Source organism: Ptychodera flava, chromosome 14 (genome assembly GCF_041260155.1).
Source record: "Ptychodera flava strain L36383 chromosome 14, AS_Pfla_20210202, whole genome shotgun sequence".
Classification (NCBI taxonomy): domain Eukaryota; kingdom Metazoa; phylum Hemichordata; class Enteropneusta; family Ptychoderidae; genus Ptychodera; species Ptychodera flava.
In genome coordinates, this window is record NC_091941.1 from 16,853,632 (window position 1) to 16,872,171 (window position 18,540).

Consider the following 18,540-nt stretch of genomic DNA (forward strand, 5'->3'; position numbering starts at 1 on the left):
TCAGACATTTTTCAGCACACCCTTCCTGAGCATGACTTTTATATACAAGAAATATATATCAGAGATATCAGGATGTTTCATATTTTTCTCCGCGCCCTTTGGGCGCCATACTTTAATAAATCAGATATATATGCCAGAGATATCTTGATGTTTGCTAAGTGAAAGTGTATCGTTATGAAATCTGCATTTCATATGAAAAGCATGACAAATTCCTGATACTTTTCTGTTCTCTCTATGAGAAATCAGTATGAGAAAGCAACATGCACAAATTTTTCACAATATATATTTGATACAGTGACTTATTTTAGAAATAGAAAAATGACAAGATATCTTTCGTTCTTATACATGCAACTGTTTTCCTTTGTGTCTCAGGTTTTCTGTAGAATGATGCTTTTTATGACCAAAATAACAGTTAAAAAGACAGTTTTTGTCATTTTTAGCTGTGCTTTTATGGTTTCAATGTTACAAGAAAAGGTCATCTCAGACACTGCACATATCAGATTTGGCTAAAAATGCCTCGCTGTGGCTCCTCAGGAGATTTAATTGGATGACAGGCAAGTCTTAACACCCATCAAAATTTTTGATTTACTGCTTTTTCCTCTTTGATATTAATGATTGACATCCATTTATAAACAACAGTTCAGGACATCTTGTTAAGCATAGGAAGTGTGAAATACATTCACAACTCATTCAAAATGTACTGTATTCAAACTTTAAGATTGACACTTTAAAATTACTATCTTACAACTGACATGTCAACAATTTCATTAAAACACACAATGACTGTTCAGATATAAATGTATATAAACAAATATATATACATATTTATATTATATATATATATATAATATATATATATATATATATATATATATATATATATATATATATATATATATATATATATATACAGCCATATTCAGTAATAGATAGCGAAGTGCAATAAAACTGCTCACACTAATTAGTTTCAGCTGTAGCCAGTTGGCAAAGTCGACAACATTGTATGTCCCATGCAGACAGTTTGTCGGGGGAAGTTGAAATAAAAAAGATTTGTACATGGACCAGTGCATGGTAATGTTACATTGTATCTTAATCTTGAACACACGGTGCCAATCGTAAACTCTCATTTACAACCCGAGCCTCAGACAGAGCTAGTTTTCCCTTTGTCCAAGCAGATTTTTTGTCGGTATCAAGTAGCCTTGTTCAACATCAAAGTGGCCACGGCTACAGCTGAAACTAATTAGTGTAAGCAGTTCTATAGCAGTTCACTCACAGGGGGCTCGAATTTTTATTTGTGTCTGTGTTTGTTTGTTTGTGTGTATGTGTTTGTGTTTGTTTATTTGTTACTTTAAATAAAACATTGGGGCCCGGGGGCACCGACGTCCTTTGTACCTCCTTACTGTTTATTAATTGCCATAAATGTGAAATTTGGCAAAATGTCAAATTGTTTTGACATAAATGAAAGTTATTTGAACTGGTTGGTTACCGCTCCAGCATAAGTTCAAGTGTGGATTGTAAGTATCAACAACCTTGATATGAACCATTGACTAAAAAACATTTGCTTGTTACACTCACCACACTTGTACTTAGTATTTGGAGTGTATACCTATCTACAATACAATGATAAAAAAGTTTGGACTCTGTAGGTCAACAGTGCATCTTTAATGTATGAGACTAAATAAGCTTACCCTCAAGTATGTATAGGCCAAAAACAATATTTAATTTGAATTATGTAGTGCAGGAAAGGACATACAATCAGGGTTAGCGGTGAGGATTTTCAAGTTAGTAGCCACACTTACTCAGTGTGGCTAATTTGGTCCTAATTTTATTAGCCACACGCAACTTTCATTAGCCACACAGTAGACATGATGTTTAAGTAAACTAATTAAAACATTTGTAAAAACACATTCAGAGACACACAAGACCTTATAAACATTTTTCAAGAACAGACAAATCATCATTATGTGATTTGGGAAAATTGTTTGAACTCAGACCAAAATAAAAATGAAAAAGAGTAAAATATTGATGAACATGTTACATCCTCATCTATATATACTCTTTTGTTGTTGATTTTGCAAAACCTGTATTGCACTTTATGATCAAGATCCCCAATGGGGATAGGATTTCAATAAAGGCTTACTTCACTTTACTTTATGTGCTCTTACCCTGGTTAAACCCCGATACAGAAAGGTGATGAGCGTATAATAGATCATTACAGTTAATAAAATTACTTTTCCGATCAGAAAAACTATTGAAAAGGTGTTACAACAATGGGACATTGAAGTTCCCGCGACAGCATCGCTAGGAAAATGCCACGTTTTACCTTCATGAATCTGTGTCCCTCCGTACCCCCGTTACCTAAATAGAATAGTCCCACTCCGCACATCCGCCATTGTTTATTCTCACTCAAGGCCACGATGAGACGTTGGTTTTCCTTCTCTAAATATGCAATTTCATTTGTTTGACGCTATATTATCAGTTCATCAGTGAAGAGTTTTTACCGATTACTATGACAACTTTCACTGCTACGTCGTTGTTTTCACAAGATGTAGACCGTTTGATATTGCAATGTCGACTTGCTTTTATCATGTGCAGTCAATGCACATGCCATGCCAGCTGGTTTTATGGTTAACACAATGCTGTCGATCGACAGCATACACGACGTCTTTGTTTCACGTTTACTTTTCACAAGTTATGATTAATGTGAAATTTCACTAAAATATCGCTGATCCAGGGATTTTGTAATCAGTTTGATTTGATACTGCGATATGAAATATTGTGTCAATAAAGCTCAGCACTACCTCCATGATCTCAGTATCAGCGTGATCGGAAGGCCAGTTCATGGAGATCGCGAGAATGTAATTGTAATATTTTGTCTTCCTTTACAATTTCAAGTAAGCGCTTTAAATAAAGAGTTTTTTATTTTGTCGTTAGCATATATTTGGACTGCTTAGTTTTATCAATTTCGACGAAATCAGCTGTCGCCACGCTTTTGAGATCGTGGCGATTGCCGATGGGTTTTTGTTCGCCACAAACAAGCATAGTGATGTTGACAACTACATGCATGCCAGTGCACGATTTCAAAGTAGCCAGGAGGAAATTCTAATGGTCTTTTAGTGGAATATAGGTATTAAACGACAGTGAAACAAACAACATTAGTTATCGTGACCTTGCTAAAGTGCAATCTCGGATCATGTTTCACGTTTACTTTTCACAAGTTATGATTAATGTGGAAATTTCACTAAAATATCGCTGATCCAGGGATTTTGTAATCAGTTTGATTTGATACTGCGATATGAAATATTGTGTCAATAAAGCTCAGCACTACCTCCATGATCTCAGTATCAGCGTGATCGGAAGGCCAGTTCATGGAGATCGCGAGAATCATGAATCGCAAAACCTGACATAGTAAATGCATTCAATAATTATTTCGTCAACATTGGACCTGACCTTGCCAACAACATCGATTCTCCTCATAAAAACTTTAATAGTTACCTCACTGAACCCAAAACACATCTCAATAGTATCTTTCTTTCGCAAAAAAATGGCAGTCAGAGCTATAACTTTCAGTGACTTCACAGCAAACTCAGCTACTCTTTTCAAACAACTTAATATTCTCGATATATACAAATTACATAAATTACATATCAGTACATTCATGTATGATCTTATAAATAATAACTTGCCACACAGTCTTACAACATACTGTCAGTGCCTTCTCATTGCTACAGTACTCGTCATAAAATTAATGGTAACCTTTATGTCCCAAGTGTCAACACTTCCTTGGGTAAATTCTCGGTATCATATACAGGCTGCATCTATTGGAATACATTACCTAAACAAATTAAAACAAAAACCACTAGAAGTTCGTTCAGACACTCCCTTTCAAGTCTCCTCATACACGGTTAGTGTTTTACATGACGAAGAGTTATATTCAACTTTACAAATATGTATATCATAGATATATAAATATATATATTTCACTATACATTTTGTTTTTTGGTTTTTTTGTTTTTGTTTGTTTTTGTTTTGTTTTTTTTTTTATTTTACATATTTTCTACTTATTCGTAATGTATTTTTTGTAGTTGTTCTTATTTACTTAGTTAGTTACTTAGCACTTTCAAGTCTACTTTTACACGATTGTTTTTTGGGTTTTTTTTAAGTGATGAAGAGTTATATTCAACTTTACATATATGTATATCATATTTAAATATATATATATTTTATATACGTTTTTTTTTTTCTCTCTTATCGTTTTCTTTTTTACGCATTTCTACTTACTCGTAATGTATCTATTTAGTTATATATTTATTTATGTAGTTGTTCTTTTATTCACTTAGTTACTTTGTTACAATTAGGTTACTTTGCAATCACACTACTTTCATGTACACTACCCTCGATATACTTCAGTTTTCTTTTTTCTTCTTCGTTTCCTTGCTTTAACATCAAATGGCTTTGGGAATGGACTAGACTAGCATTTGCTATTTTCCGTTTCCATTTACCCTTTATCACAGCACAACTCAGATGTACATTCATCATTGAATTGTAATATTATTATGATTAAGGGTAATAAAGATTATTATGTATGATCTGATGATCATGCCAAATTACCATGTCGGATTATGCCGTGATTCTGAAGTGCGCGTACTTCCTTAGTAAATCGGTCAACATAAAACTTTAAAAGCACACACTTTAGCGATCGAAGTCAAAAATGATGTCAAAATCAATGCACAACTGTCGAAATTACCCAAATAAGCAACAGAAAACTAAAAGGAATCGCTGTGTCGAAAGGACAGTACGTTAACATAAAAAGACGCCAGTTTGTTATGACATGGAGGCCGGAGGTAGAAGGACAGAGCATTCCCTCGCTCTCACCCAGCTATTAGTACGGGCCGCCGGTCGGGTTGCCTCGCTATTAAAAGCAATGGATTCGCCGGTACTGGGGAGTACCGAGTACGGAGCCTCGGAGGCCATCATTCTTCAGTCTATCGAAGGAGCGTTTCGTGCCAAAAAATACATGACAGCAATCAAATATACGCTAAAACCTTTAAAACGTCAAAATTCGCAACTGACCGAGAAACATGAAGGCCTCGGGGTTTTTTTTCAAAGTCCTCGAAAAACAACGCTAACTTGTTATGTGCGCATGCGCATATTAAGGGGAGACCCATTTGATTTCGGGGGGGGGTATGCAGGAAGTGGGTATGGGAACTTTTTTTTGTTAGAGAGACAGCATTTTTTGATTTCTACAGTCAGACCTGCATCAATTTTTTTTTTCAAATGGAGTAGCAGTGCAATTTTCAAATTTAAGCCAGTGTTTCACATATCACAGGATGTTTTTATTTATTCATTTTACATTCCAACAAATGACAAACAAAATGGAAAGTCTATTATATATACAACTTTAAATTATAGAACACTTTTTTAGCAAATCAACTGTGATCAGTACTATACCTGCTTTTCTTTAAAACAGTCAATCCTTTTATGTTCTCAGGGGAGATGTTATCTTTTGTGGTCAGAGAAACAAGGCTCACACATTGTATTTCATTATATTTGTTGTTCCTCAATTTTCATTGTCAACTTGTAATCTTTCTAACATAAACATATTTATATTGAGAGAATAATGTATTGTTTTAACACTAGTTTATTGACTCCTATCTTGTGTTTTAAATTTTCACGATTTACAGAAGTCAAATAGTCCCATCTAGATATTGCCTATACCATTGAGATATTGCAACAGAAATCCTGAAACATGATTTCTTGGGTCAGAAAAGGGAAGAAAAACATCGAGTGCACCGAGGTGTAAAGTAGTGAATGCTTATATCATAAGTGCTGGAAGAAAACACAAAAGAATTACTTGTGGTAAAAACATTTGCGTGCCTTTGGCAGCATGCCAGCAAAGAATACATGAGAATGAAGTTTCCAAAATTTTGCTCATTTCAACAGCATTGTGACAATTCCTTTTTTATTTCTGTCTGTTATGAGAATATTTTTTTCTCAAGCCATTACAGGCTTAATTTTTTTCTTTTATTTCACCTGGTGACAATTTTTTTTCCTCGAAATCCTCTATACCCCCCCAGAAATCAAGTGGTTCTCCCCTAAGTGAGCCCCTGACCTATACGGGCCAGTGGATTACTTCCTCAGTAGAACTGATATGCCTGCCAGTACCGTGTTTATCGCCTACGGAGGCCATCATTCTTCAGTCGATCAAAGGCGCCTTTCGTACCAAAAATACACGACAGCTGCAAAAGTGCATCACTGTCAACTTTACCAAAAATGTGCCCATACCGAGAAACAAGATGGCGTCCGTTTCGATTCTTCAACTCAGATTTTGTCCTACAGTTGTGCGCATGCGCAGACGGTAGCTTTAGCGAAAGTGAGGCAAAATCAAGTAAATATAAAATAAAAATGGATAAAAATATTGTTTAAAAATAATGTGAGGCATGTATCACCAAATCTTGAACATTTCTGACGGTATTTCAACTATACGAACACCCATGCCAAACATCACAATATCAAATCAGTGGTTTTGAGGAAAAGTGAAAATAGTGGTTATCAGAAAAAAGCTAAAAAAGTGACTTTAAAATGATTCAATCAAAAAAAGAAAAAAGACCGTTTGAGATACATGCCCAAGTGACCACCAGACCAAATTTCAGAAAAAGTTACTGAAGCGTTTCTGAGATACCTGCGTCCACAGCATACGGCCCACTGTATGCAACAACAGAGGCCGCGTCATCACATTAGTACTTTGGGCCTTTGGCCCAAAGGACTAACAACAGCGAAAAAAGGGAGAAATAGGCGATATTTAGTATCTTTCTCCTTTGATTCTTACAGTTTGTACGGCAAAACGTAAGTGTCACACTCCGACGGGTTAGTACGTCAGTGAAATTCAAATTGGACCAATGAGATAGCTTGTTAGACTCACAACACTACGCCAGTTCTGAAGCGACTATACCACAGCAAGATGCAGTCGTGCCGGTGACTAATACGTGTTTGCAGATATCGAGAATGCAACCAAAAGAGTCGTTGAGTCACTGTTCATGACAACGGATCATACTTTAAAATAATAAAGAAACCATTAAAAGATGTTAAAACAATGGGAAACTCGAGTTCCCCTGACAGCAACGTAAGGAAAATGACACGTTTTTCCAGTACTTTTCTCGATTTTTTTGACCCTGCTCACCTCCGTCGTCTAAATAGAATAGTCTCGCACACGTCCGCCATGGTTTATTTTCATTGACGGCCATGATCTCTGTTTTCATCTTCTGAACATGCAGTTGCTTTTGTTTGAAGCAATTATCCTTTCATTTGTGAAGCCTTTTTCCTGGTGACTATTACAATCACTGCTATGTTTTTGTTTTCACAAGATGTATACGGTTTGATACTGGAATATTGAGTTGCCTTTCCATGTAGGCAATATGCATGCCATACCACTTCACATTTACTCAGATCACAGGGTACAGGGGACAGTCCCCTGGGTTGGGGAGGAAGGTGTTTTTTGTGCAACGGTTTACCTTATTTGATTTTATTAATTTTGACTATGATATTTCAAATAAAGAGTTCAACTCTACACCGTCTGACTGCTTTATTATTACCGACAAGTCCTTATCTCCTCTCCAACTTGTTGCTCCGAAAACATTGCCAACTTGCTAATCCACTGTCGGTATCAGCGGATTAAGTGATTGAGTCAACACCACAGCCGTCTCACACGCATTAAAATAAGGAAAGGGTTGAAGATCACAGACACAGTGTCACGATGTCGTCCGTAAAACTAGTGGACGCTTAGATTTGCGTTTTTTTGTGACACTGTGTCTGAGATTTTCAACCCTTTCCTTATTTCACTACGTGTGGGACGGCTGTGATGTTGACTTAATAAGCTAATCCGCTGATACGCTCAGTCATTAACAAGTTGGCAATGTTTGCGCAGCAATTAGAGTGGTATGTGCACTGGTTGACGAGGAGATAAGGAATTGGAGGTATTGGAAACACAGTCAGACAGTTTGGAGTCGAAAGCAAGTTGGCAATGTTTTTGGAGCAATTACAGTGGTGTATACACAAGTTGGAGAGGAGATGAGGACTTGTCGGTAATAATAAAGCAGTCAGACGGTGTGAGTTGAACTTTTTATTGGAAATATCACAGTCAAAATTAATAAAATCAAATAAGGTAAACCGTTGCACAAAAACACCTTCCTCCCCACCCCAGGGGACTGTCCCCTATACCCTATGCTCAGATCAGCAGCATACATGTACATGACGTCTTTGTTTCAAGTTTGTTTTTTTTTTTAGATGCTGAAATTTTACCAAAATGTCACTTCTGTATTCAGAGATTGTGGAATCAATTTCTTTGGATAAAGTTGATTTGGAAAGCGATAGAAACATCCAGAAGAGTTGAAAAAATTGTGCATAAAATTAGCATAAATTAAGCGTCCGTGGCAGAAAAAAATGGGTTGCTCGATCCCCTCCATAATTTTTACCACCGTTCAGTATTGCCGAACCAGGGCCTTATAGTATACTCGGACGAGTACGGTAATGTTCGTAGTTGGAAGGTAACTGCCCGTAGTTTACTTTGGATAGCTAGAAAACTATCAGAATTGAACCAATACCAAGAACAACTTTTCCAGCCGCGGAAATTCAACCGTGGCGACAGTCTCTCTGTATTTGTTTACTTCTTGGTTTACGCTCATGTTTTTGCATTTACCACCATAGGCTCGTACATCTCACGAACTGATTGGAAATGAGTGCGTTCCGCACATGTGTGTAGTTGAAGTACTCTAGTGGAACCTTCTTCTCATAAGACAAAAGTGAATGTTGCAGCATACAAAGTTGTCGTGAACCGATTCGTAAAGGGAAAATGAACATGGCAAAATGCGTCAGAATAAAATCATCGTGGTTCGAGCCCCACAACAGTTACGCCCCCAGTTCGGGCCAAGGCAGGGCTAACAAGCTACCTGATTGGTCCAATATGAATTTCACTGACGTACTAACCCGCCAAAGTGTGACACTTACGTTTTGCCGTACAAACTGTACGAATCAAAGGAGAAAGATGCTAAATATCGCCGATTTTTGCCCTTTTCATCGAATTAAAGGATAGGTGTTGTAAGTACAGTACATGATGCTGCCTCAAACCCAATATTTCAATTGTCTGGCATTTATTTGGTGTGTTTTTCTTGACTTGAAAATACAGATGTTGGAATCCAACTTGCTCCCCCTGTCTCAATATATAAAGGAAATGAATAAGTCTAACCCTGACCCTAACCCTAAGCCTAATCCTAACTTAAGCCTAAGCCTAAGCCTAACCCTAACTTAGGCCTTACCCTAACCCTAACCCTAACTTAAGCCAAACCCTAACCCTAACCATCGGAAATACATATCAACAACAAACAAACAAATAAATAAACTGCTCTTTATTGACAAATATTAACAAAATAGCTTTTCGCTGTTATTTTATTTAAAATAACAAATAAACAAACACATACACACAAACAAACACAGACACAAATAAACATTCGAGCCCCCTATGGTTCACTGCGGCAGCTTCGCTATCTAATACTGAAAATGGTTATATATATATATATATATATATATATATATATATATATATATATATATATGTCCACCTTTTTTTTACAGTTGTCGCGTGCGGGGGGGGGGGTTCACCCTGTTTTAGAAATTTGGAATAGGGGTCACCCTGTTGTCAAAATTTGGAATAGGGGGTCTGCCACTCTTTGACGTCGGCAAAAAATAATCCACCGCCCCCCCCCCCAAAGGCCGAAGAAACTGACCAGTCCCTTACGTTCTTGTGTAGCGTGTGCATCCATATTTCAGCCTATTATTTGCCATTGCTCTGACATGGATTGAACGATTTAAGCAATTTTTGCTCAGGTTTAGTCACCATCGAGTACATGTGCTTACATAGCCTAGTTAAAGGGAGGGGGGTCGTCGGAACTTCGCTCAAAGGCAGCTAGGAACTGCTATAACCGATGTATATATTGTATCCAAGGTACGTTGACGATTGATGAAAGTAAAATCATGTCTGTAATAATGTACATTGTAAAATTTGAATGTTGCAGGTATATAGACACGATGCATCTATATTTAGTGCATGAAATATATTGTTTGTGAACGTACGCAGTTCGGACCACCACCTCCCTTAAAACGTTACAAAAAAGTAGCAAGATGGCTCTTTAGACTCTTGTTTGATGTAAATAGTTCTCGACAGAAACAGAACAGTGCCCCGTTCGTGAAGGGGCTAGGGGTGTTAAATAGGTGTTACAAAAACTGTAAATAGCAACATTGTTTCTTTGTACTGAATGTTTTTTAATGTTACAAAATCTGGTTTCATTTTCTCAGTCTCAGTTCTGAACAGTTGGCAATTCTCCAAACTGTGAACAGCATGTCAGTGGTGTGTACTATGCCCTTCACTGCACACATCTTCGGTAAACCGACCGACCACCGTCCCCGTTGGCTTGGATTTGGAGTCATTGTCTTGGGTATCGCGTACTTGGTGAACGTTCTGCCGCATTTCGTATTTCCTCCATACGAGTACGACAAGGTCGGCAACTATTCCTCGGGAGAACCTGCCGCTGGTTCCGGTCTGTGTGGAACCAGCCCTACGACCGGAGGAGGAGACGACGGGTGTAACGAGGAAAAGCAATATGCCTCTGCGGAGAGTCAAAGAACATACGCCATATTTGTTGTCGGTAACGCGCTGTCTGGATTCGGCTCCGGATTCTTGCGTTCACTTAGTTTGTCCTATATCGATGATTTTGCTGGTCGGAAAGCCCCGCTCTTGCTAGGTGAGAATAGAATTCATTGCTTACATTTACAAACAACAACGAATTGTCAATACCCCGTAAATTCTTCTTTTCATCCATCCATCTATCCAGTCATTTCTCTGTCATCCTCTTCTTATTATAAATCTTCCGGAAAAATATTAGGAATTACATTCTTAAAGACGTTTATAATTTCTACAACTTTGTTTTTGAGCCGTTCCTTGACGGTGTACGATTAACTTACATTTTTACCTTTATCTAGTTCAATACAGAAAGACACTCTACCCTCAGGCTGAGCTAATTTAACGAGTACTGAGAATAAAGCGATGATGGATGCGTTTTAAAGATAAATTTATCTTTTTAACTTTCTACTTGTATAATTGGAAACTTTGATACGACCAGGTTTCGCAGACGGAGCGTGGGGCATTGGATTGCCACTTGGTTTTGGCGTTTTAGGTGTTGCCTGCCTCTCCCAGTATGTGGACTTCAACCGTGTCGACATGGCCGAAATCGACATCGATGAATCTGATCCACGGTGGGTAGGGGCGTGGTGGCTTGTTGGACTAGTGGGCGGCCCCTTGATAATTCTGTTATCCGTGCCTCTTTTTTTCTTTCCAAAACTTCTACCCATGGACGAGGACGACGGAGTAAAGGCAGATGAGGAAAATGAGGAGGAACAGCAAAATTCGAATTCGTTTCGGCATGGTGTAAAAGGTAAGCTATTCTGTAAAATCGCGAAACGTAAATCGAAGATGTATGTACTTGTAGTATGTACTTGTAGTATGTATGTATGTATGTGTTTATATATATATATATATATATATATATATATATATATATATATATATATATATATATATATACATACTACATACATAGACCCTGTTATTCCCCCAGTGTGACATAACACAATGGTAATACGGTTGACAGGATTTCCGTATTTTCCTACTTCTGACGTCAGAAGTATGGTAATACGGTCGGAACTTTTTTTACTACCGTGGTACTGGTAGGTTAACGACTTTTTGTCGGCAGTATTATTGCCTAGCTCCTAGATGAAAGTACAGTAAACTTAGGTTCTGAAGAATTTTGGCGGAATTAGGTATTCATAAACATGTGTCAAAAAACTGCACATATTGATTACGGTGATGGTAACAGTTTCTCTGTTTCTCAATCCCGTATAATTAAAACTCCTCAGCTTCTTGAAGTAGCCTACATGTAAATTGCTGGATCACGTCCGATATTGACGTATTTATCACCGAACGGGAAGGATCAATATGCAAAAATCCACAAGTAATGCTGTCAAGCAACTGATGAAACTTTTAGCGTCGGCTAAGGATTTTATTGACGTTGAATTTCAGTAGGGGGTTTATCAAGGAGGTATAAAAGGGGAGTTTAATGGCGCTGCCGTACACTTCTGCTAGTCTGGTCGTGCACTCCTCGATCCTAGCCGCGGTACGAGACGAAGTGCAGTGACACAGATAGATATGACACAAACAATAACTAGTTGGCTCGAATGAACATGAAATGGAATATATCAAATGTTTTCCTGTTCTCTTTTGTTTAATGTTAGGTTTATTGTTTGGTTCCTTTCATAATAACGGCAAAGTTCACAGCATGAGGCTAATCCCAAAGTTTCAAACAGTATGAGCTCGAGCTGAGAACGCGATCGATCCAGCGATCTTCGTATCGCGTACTGCATCACACTCCACGACATTTATTCATTTTCACAGATGCACTAACTTTGCATAAATAATCGACAACAACAACGTGATGTACAGTTTAATTGCAGTTTTATTCACATGTTGTACCAAAAGTCAAAATTTGACATAATTTTGAAACGGCGTTGACAAGCCGACGACTTCATTAGAGAGTATTCGATCCGTGGATTCAATCGTGCAGTACTGTACAGTATAACCGGGGAAAGCAAATCGCCGCTAGGTATGGCACGGCCACTATAAATATCGAAGCATTTTTTGACAGTATCACTTACCTTCACACAAATGCCGCACCTGACGATACTATTCATCTCCCTTTCACCTATCCTCGGTCGTGACGGCAAAGTTCAAATTCAGATTCAAGGTTCAAAATTCAAATTTTGCGAGAATATCCAATGGAGAAAGACCGTTCAGAATTACCACTTCCGCACTCTGACTGAGAGCGCGCGTCTGTGACCCGAATAAGCTCGAACCGAACGACTTACTCCGCCACGCTGACACAATAAAGTCCTAATTACATCGCAAGGAAAAGTAATTTTCATCAGGTATCAAAAATGAGTTGGTCTATGTATGTGATAAAGATATAATCTCCCAGTATTCCTCAACCGTGTGACGTCATCGAAGACTCGTGTTTCCCCAACATAGCTGTATCCCTCCTCGTCTACCGACTCGGAGGGATACTGCCGCTATGTTGGGGGAAACCCTCGTCTTCTATGACGTTACACTCGTTCGAAATACTGGGAGATTATATGTAATTATATATACATATAAATACATATATATATATATATATATATATATATATATATATATATATTTAATGGCTGCCACCTCTCTCGCTCTAGATCGATCACAATCTGAATATGTACTGAATATATATATATATATATATATATATATATATATATATATATATATATATATATATATATATATATATATATATATTTACTGGCTGCCACCTCTCTCGCTCTAGATCGATCACAATCTGTACTGAATATTTCACGCCTGACCCTTTTATGCTTGAATATGCATTTACTTGTTAGGTGTGGATCCGCAAATTTAGTTCCCCGCTGATGAAATATAACTTATACCTTGCAGAAAGTCGCCATCATTGGCCCTTGCCAGAGGTTGACGATTGTGCTTCGTCAATTCACTATTGTTATTATCCTGCTACCCAGTTTCGAAGAGAACGCGTCACTTGGATTCATTAAAAAATTATGACAAAGAGATGAGAGGTACAAGTTTAAATGATATACCTGAAAACTCTCTGTAACTCGTACCCATATACATGTCGACAGTAAACAAGATGAATTAATTAATTTTTATATATATTTCCATGCATATAATTAGATTTTTTACTGGTGACCCTGGCTTTAATGAGAAACCCCGTGTATATGCTGTTGTCTTTCGGCTACGTCTTGTCCCTTCCACTCGCCTTCTATCTGTTCATGCCAAAATATTTTCAAAAGGACCTTGGTTTCACTACATCCATGTCAAACTTGATTGTGGGTGAGTACAATCGGCTTTTCATCAGTTCAATAAGTTTCTATATGTCTCCACTGTAAATAGGCGACAGTGAAAATGTGTGCAAAATTCAAGGATGAAGCCTGGTGAAGGCCTAAACTTTTAATATTCTCAATTTGGGAACAACGCCTTAAATTAATTCAAAGAAAAATGATTTCTAGTTACTTACTTAATCACTAAGTTTCTTAGATAGTTAGTTGGTACTTAGTTGCTTACTTATTTACTTGGTGTGTTTTACTGCTTATTTACTAACTTATCTACCTACCTAGTTACATACTAACATACATACTTACATACTTACTACTTACTTACTTAATTTCTTACTTACTTACTTGTTTGTCTGTACTAGGGATTTTGTGGTTATTTCCTCACTTCCCATCGGCGATCTTCTTTGGTCTATTGATAAGAAAGTTCAAAGCTGGGCCAGTTGGATTGACGAAGCTGATTATAGGTCTCACCGTAGCCATTCTTCTTGTAAACGTTCTGGTAATTTTCATACCATGCGAGGGTCCATACCTCCGCGGAACAAGGTGACCTCTTGAATCTATACATTATGTGAAACAAATTAGTAAAAAAGAAACAAACAACACAATGCTCTACTTTAAACTTATTCTGCGGAAGAGTTTTTTGAAACAAGATGTAAATGTGAATGCCATGAGGTCGAACAAACTACAGTTCACTTTTGCAAAGTCTTTCACAGCTGCATCAAACTTCTGAAAGTAATCTTAAGAAGATACTTACACAAGTAGATTTTGAGGGCACGTTTGTTAAGATCACCACGTTCTAGCGATACCTCTGCACAATAGAAATTTCATTTATATATCACAATAGTTTGCTCTTGGTCCATAAAGCCTGCAACAATTAAAGCAAATGTCTTCACCGATTGATTTTCAGGGAAGGCGAGGACATGGTCTTTGGCTGCAATGCTGGATGCGATTGCAATCTTGGGCATTATCAGCCTGTGTGTGGTTCTGACGGCGTGGATTACTACTCGCCTTGCTATGCAGGATGCTCATCTTCCATCAGTGATAAGGTATCAAAGAATTCTCATTCATACCGACGATACTCAACAGGTAGATTGCTTCTCAGTGACACAGTATCCGAAGAAAGATCGAAAATCGTATCATTAGCTTTTTGCCATAATACAAACATTCTCAATGAATTCAAAATGACATGGTGTGTTTCACTGCGGTTTAATCATCTCGTACTTTCCAAATCGAGGTACAGCATTACTGAACAATAAAAAGTTATCGCAAATGTGTTGTATAACTTAACATTACATGGGGTATGTTTAGTCGCTATTCAAGGCACCGTAAAACAACCAATAATGATTACTGCCCAGGATATGGGCGAGTTTTTTATTACAAGCGTTCGTGCATTGTAGTTGTTTGCTTCTTGTCTTGTTAAAATTAGATCAAAGCGCCATACATTCTCCTGGCTTATAAAAACGTTTCAATTTTCCATGAAAATAAAGTAGTAAGAAAATTAAATAATAATTTCACTGAATGGTAAACTATAGTTTTTGTCAATATGATGTACATTTTACTTTAATGTAGTATGTATAAATGTATATTACATGTAATTACATCAACGACCATATATTAGCTATATATACTTATCAATAAAACCAAATTTTGCCCCGTTACCGTCGCTATAAATGAGCAAAGCCACATGACAGTTACATCACAGAACCTTGTTTCATAATGTTAATAATAACGTTAACTGTATGTTTTGGATATTTATTCAGAATTTCACTGACTGCCAATGCATAAACCCAGATGAACCTGCCAATACATTCGCTCAAAATGGACTATGTCCCGTTCCCCTCTGCCAATACTTCGTGGCATTTCTGGCCATCCTCACCGTGTTCTCTGTCGCCAACAGTGGATTAAGCCTGCCAGTTACCATGATAACAATCAGGTTGGTAGTGTCTCTAATACAGCCGAGCAAGTACACCGTCATTTTTCGAATATTTTCAATGTACATTATCTTCAAATTCAACATAGTCTGTTCACTTGATATATGTTCACTTGATATCTTATAATTTCCTGCATGGATGACCTTTCATTTTCAGGTGTGTTGAGAAGAGACAGAAGTCGTTTTCGTTGGCGGTGAAACATGTTTTGGAATCAATATGTAAGTGACCAACCCAGATCAGAGTTGTGAAATAGTCTTCATCTTTATGGTTCTTTTACCGCTTCCATGCCATGACGCACTGCGCGCTAGGGTGTACAAAGCGTACGTTACTTATAGAACTTTTTAGCCTTAGGGTAAACGCAGGGTATGTTACTCATAGAACGCTACGGCAGGTTACACACTGACCGTCATTATCGTCGGAGATGGATGAAAACTGCACGAGACATTTTTGGCAGTAAAAATTTGTGTAATTCTAAACCGTTGTAAAACACAAAATCAGTATGCTTTTATGTTTTGAGTGTGTACACGATGTTTGATACAGCCACAGCGATGCCTTCTGGGATAACCAGGAAAAGGTGTATTGCTAACCGAACATTGTTGAAAACGCAAATTGTCAAGCGATTTCAATCTGGTTTTTCGTTACTGCTGAGTGAGCATTCACTTGCGAAGTAAATTTACATGTATTTCTAAGCACATGATGACATAATGTGTGTAGATATTGATTCTGGCCGTGAAACATGTCTCAAAAGAAAAAGTGAGCCTAATATCGTGCACGATCCTGGTTATCATTGACCTCATAGATATTAACTACTATCGTAAACGAGAATAATAAAGTGCTGTATAACTCCTGCGCTTTGATCTACATTCTCATTTGGCATGCTCCATTCTCAAGCAGATGTGACTGATACAAATTGAAAAATAAAAACATACATTCTTTTCTTTTGAATTATGTTTCGTACTTTTTTGAATTTTCAGACAGCGTCTACTTGCCATCTATTCTCATATATCGTCTACAAAATATATTCGAGACAGGGAAGAGTCGCCTAAAATTGAAATGATTGCTATAAAGTGGATATTTAGGCGGATATTTCAGATAATAGGATATGCGTTTTTCATGTGCAACTTGAAAACAGAAGTTATGGAACAGGCGTTCCGTTGCCGTATTGCCTTTTGTTTGTTTGAGTTTCGGGTGGTTTTTTGTTTATTGCGCACTCGATATTCCATTATTCTCGACGACAGATGTGTAATGAACTTTTCATATTCAAGTCCGAATTCCAGGTAACATTCTCAGTGGAACGCTCATAGACTTCACCTGTGTTCTGTGGCGCGAAGATTGCGGTAACAAAGGAGCTTGTGCTCAATATGACAATCGATTGTACCGTGTGGCTGTGATGTCACTCAGTGCCGCCTTGAGTGCAGCTTCGATGTTCATGTTCTTCATCGTGTTATACCTGCTCATCAGAAAGCAAAAGCATCAAGGTCAAGCTGATATTCACCATAGACAAGGCAATGCCACCAAAGATAATATGCAACTACAAAAAGTGGAGGTCAGTGTCCTTTTTGCCAATTGACTAGATTTGTTCCGTGGTACTTAAAATTTTTGAGCTTCCGTAGATTCAATCTTTCAAATATGTCAGTGATTTTATACATACATGTATGTTACACATTACAGATTCCATTGTGACCCTAAAGAGGGTAACAAATAAATAGTCTTTCTAGAGTGACAGTGGACCATAATAATATTACACTTCGACGTTTATTTGAAGCGCATGATACATGTAACATAGAAAATGACATCTTAAATCAGTATATACCGCACAGGTACATGTATTCGAAAGTGCGTGGAAAGGTAGCAGTCAGAAAAATTTTAACAACTTAGCTCGGCCATTGAAAGGGTAAGAATTTAGCCGGAAGATTTTACTTTGTCGTTTTCGCTCGAGGGCTTGGTACCTTATGTCGTGAGTTAGAATCAGAAAAAATTTACTGAAATTTAGATGCGAATTAATACAAATACAGAAAACAATTATAGAGACATCAGCGAGTATCAGTCGGTCACGCTATTATTAACCATAAACAAGCAATTTTTCCGATTTCATTTTCACCACTCATACTTGCTATATCGTATGAAGCCAGCCGTTCAAAATCTTGCTGTATACGTATACCCATCCTCGGCGGCGGTTTACTTAATTATTTCATACTGAAAGAACATCTTATAGAATCATGCATTTCTCTTGACTGTACACTCTTCCTTCTCCCTTTCAACAGGCCTATACTCATGACAACCAAACGTTTCAGCCCACTGAGTGATTTTTAAGAGAGTGCATTTAAGATACCAGTTCCAGCAAGAGGGTTAAGGAGTAGAGTAGATGCACTTTTAATCTTTCTGGCCAAAAAAGTGAATGTACGTTTTTAGTCTTTCTAGTAATGAAATCACTATAGTATTTTTATATTAACTTAGTACCATATAAAGAATATATATATATATATATATATATATATATATATATATATATATATATATATATATATATATATATATATATATATATATATACAATTCTATTTGTAGGTAGTGTTAAAATTTGATAAATAATATTTGTTTTTGGTGGAGA

At 37.2% G+C, this 18,540-nt stretch overlaps 1 long non-coding RNA gene across 1 annotated transcript; it reads left to right on the forward strand.

Moving 5' to 3' along the window:
• Positions 1-16,082: 16,082 nt before the first annotated feature.
• LOC139150665 (uncharacterized) lies at positions 16,083-18,312 on the forward strand. Its single transcript, XR_011556254.1, has 3 exons — positions 16,083-16,147; positions 17,195-17,475; positions 18,194-18,312. It is a non-coding gene; the product is annotated as an uncharacterized lncRNA (long non-coding RNA).
• The last annotated feature ends 228 nt before the right edge of the window (positions 18,313-18,540 follow it).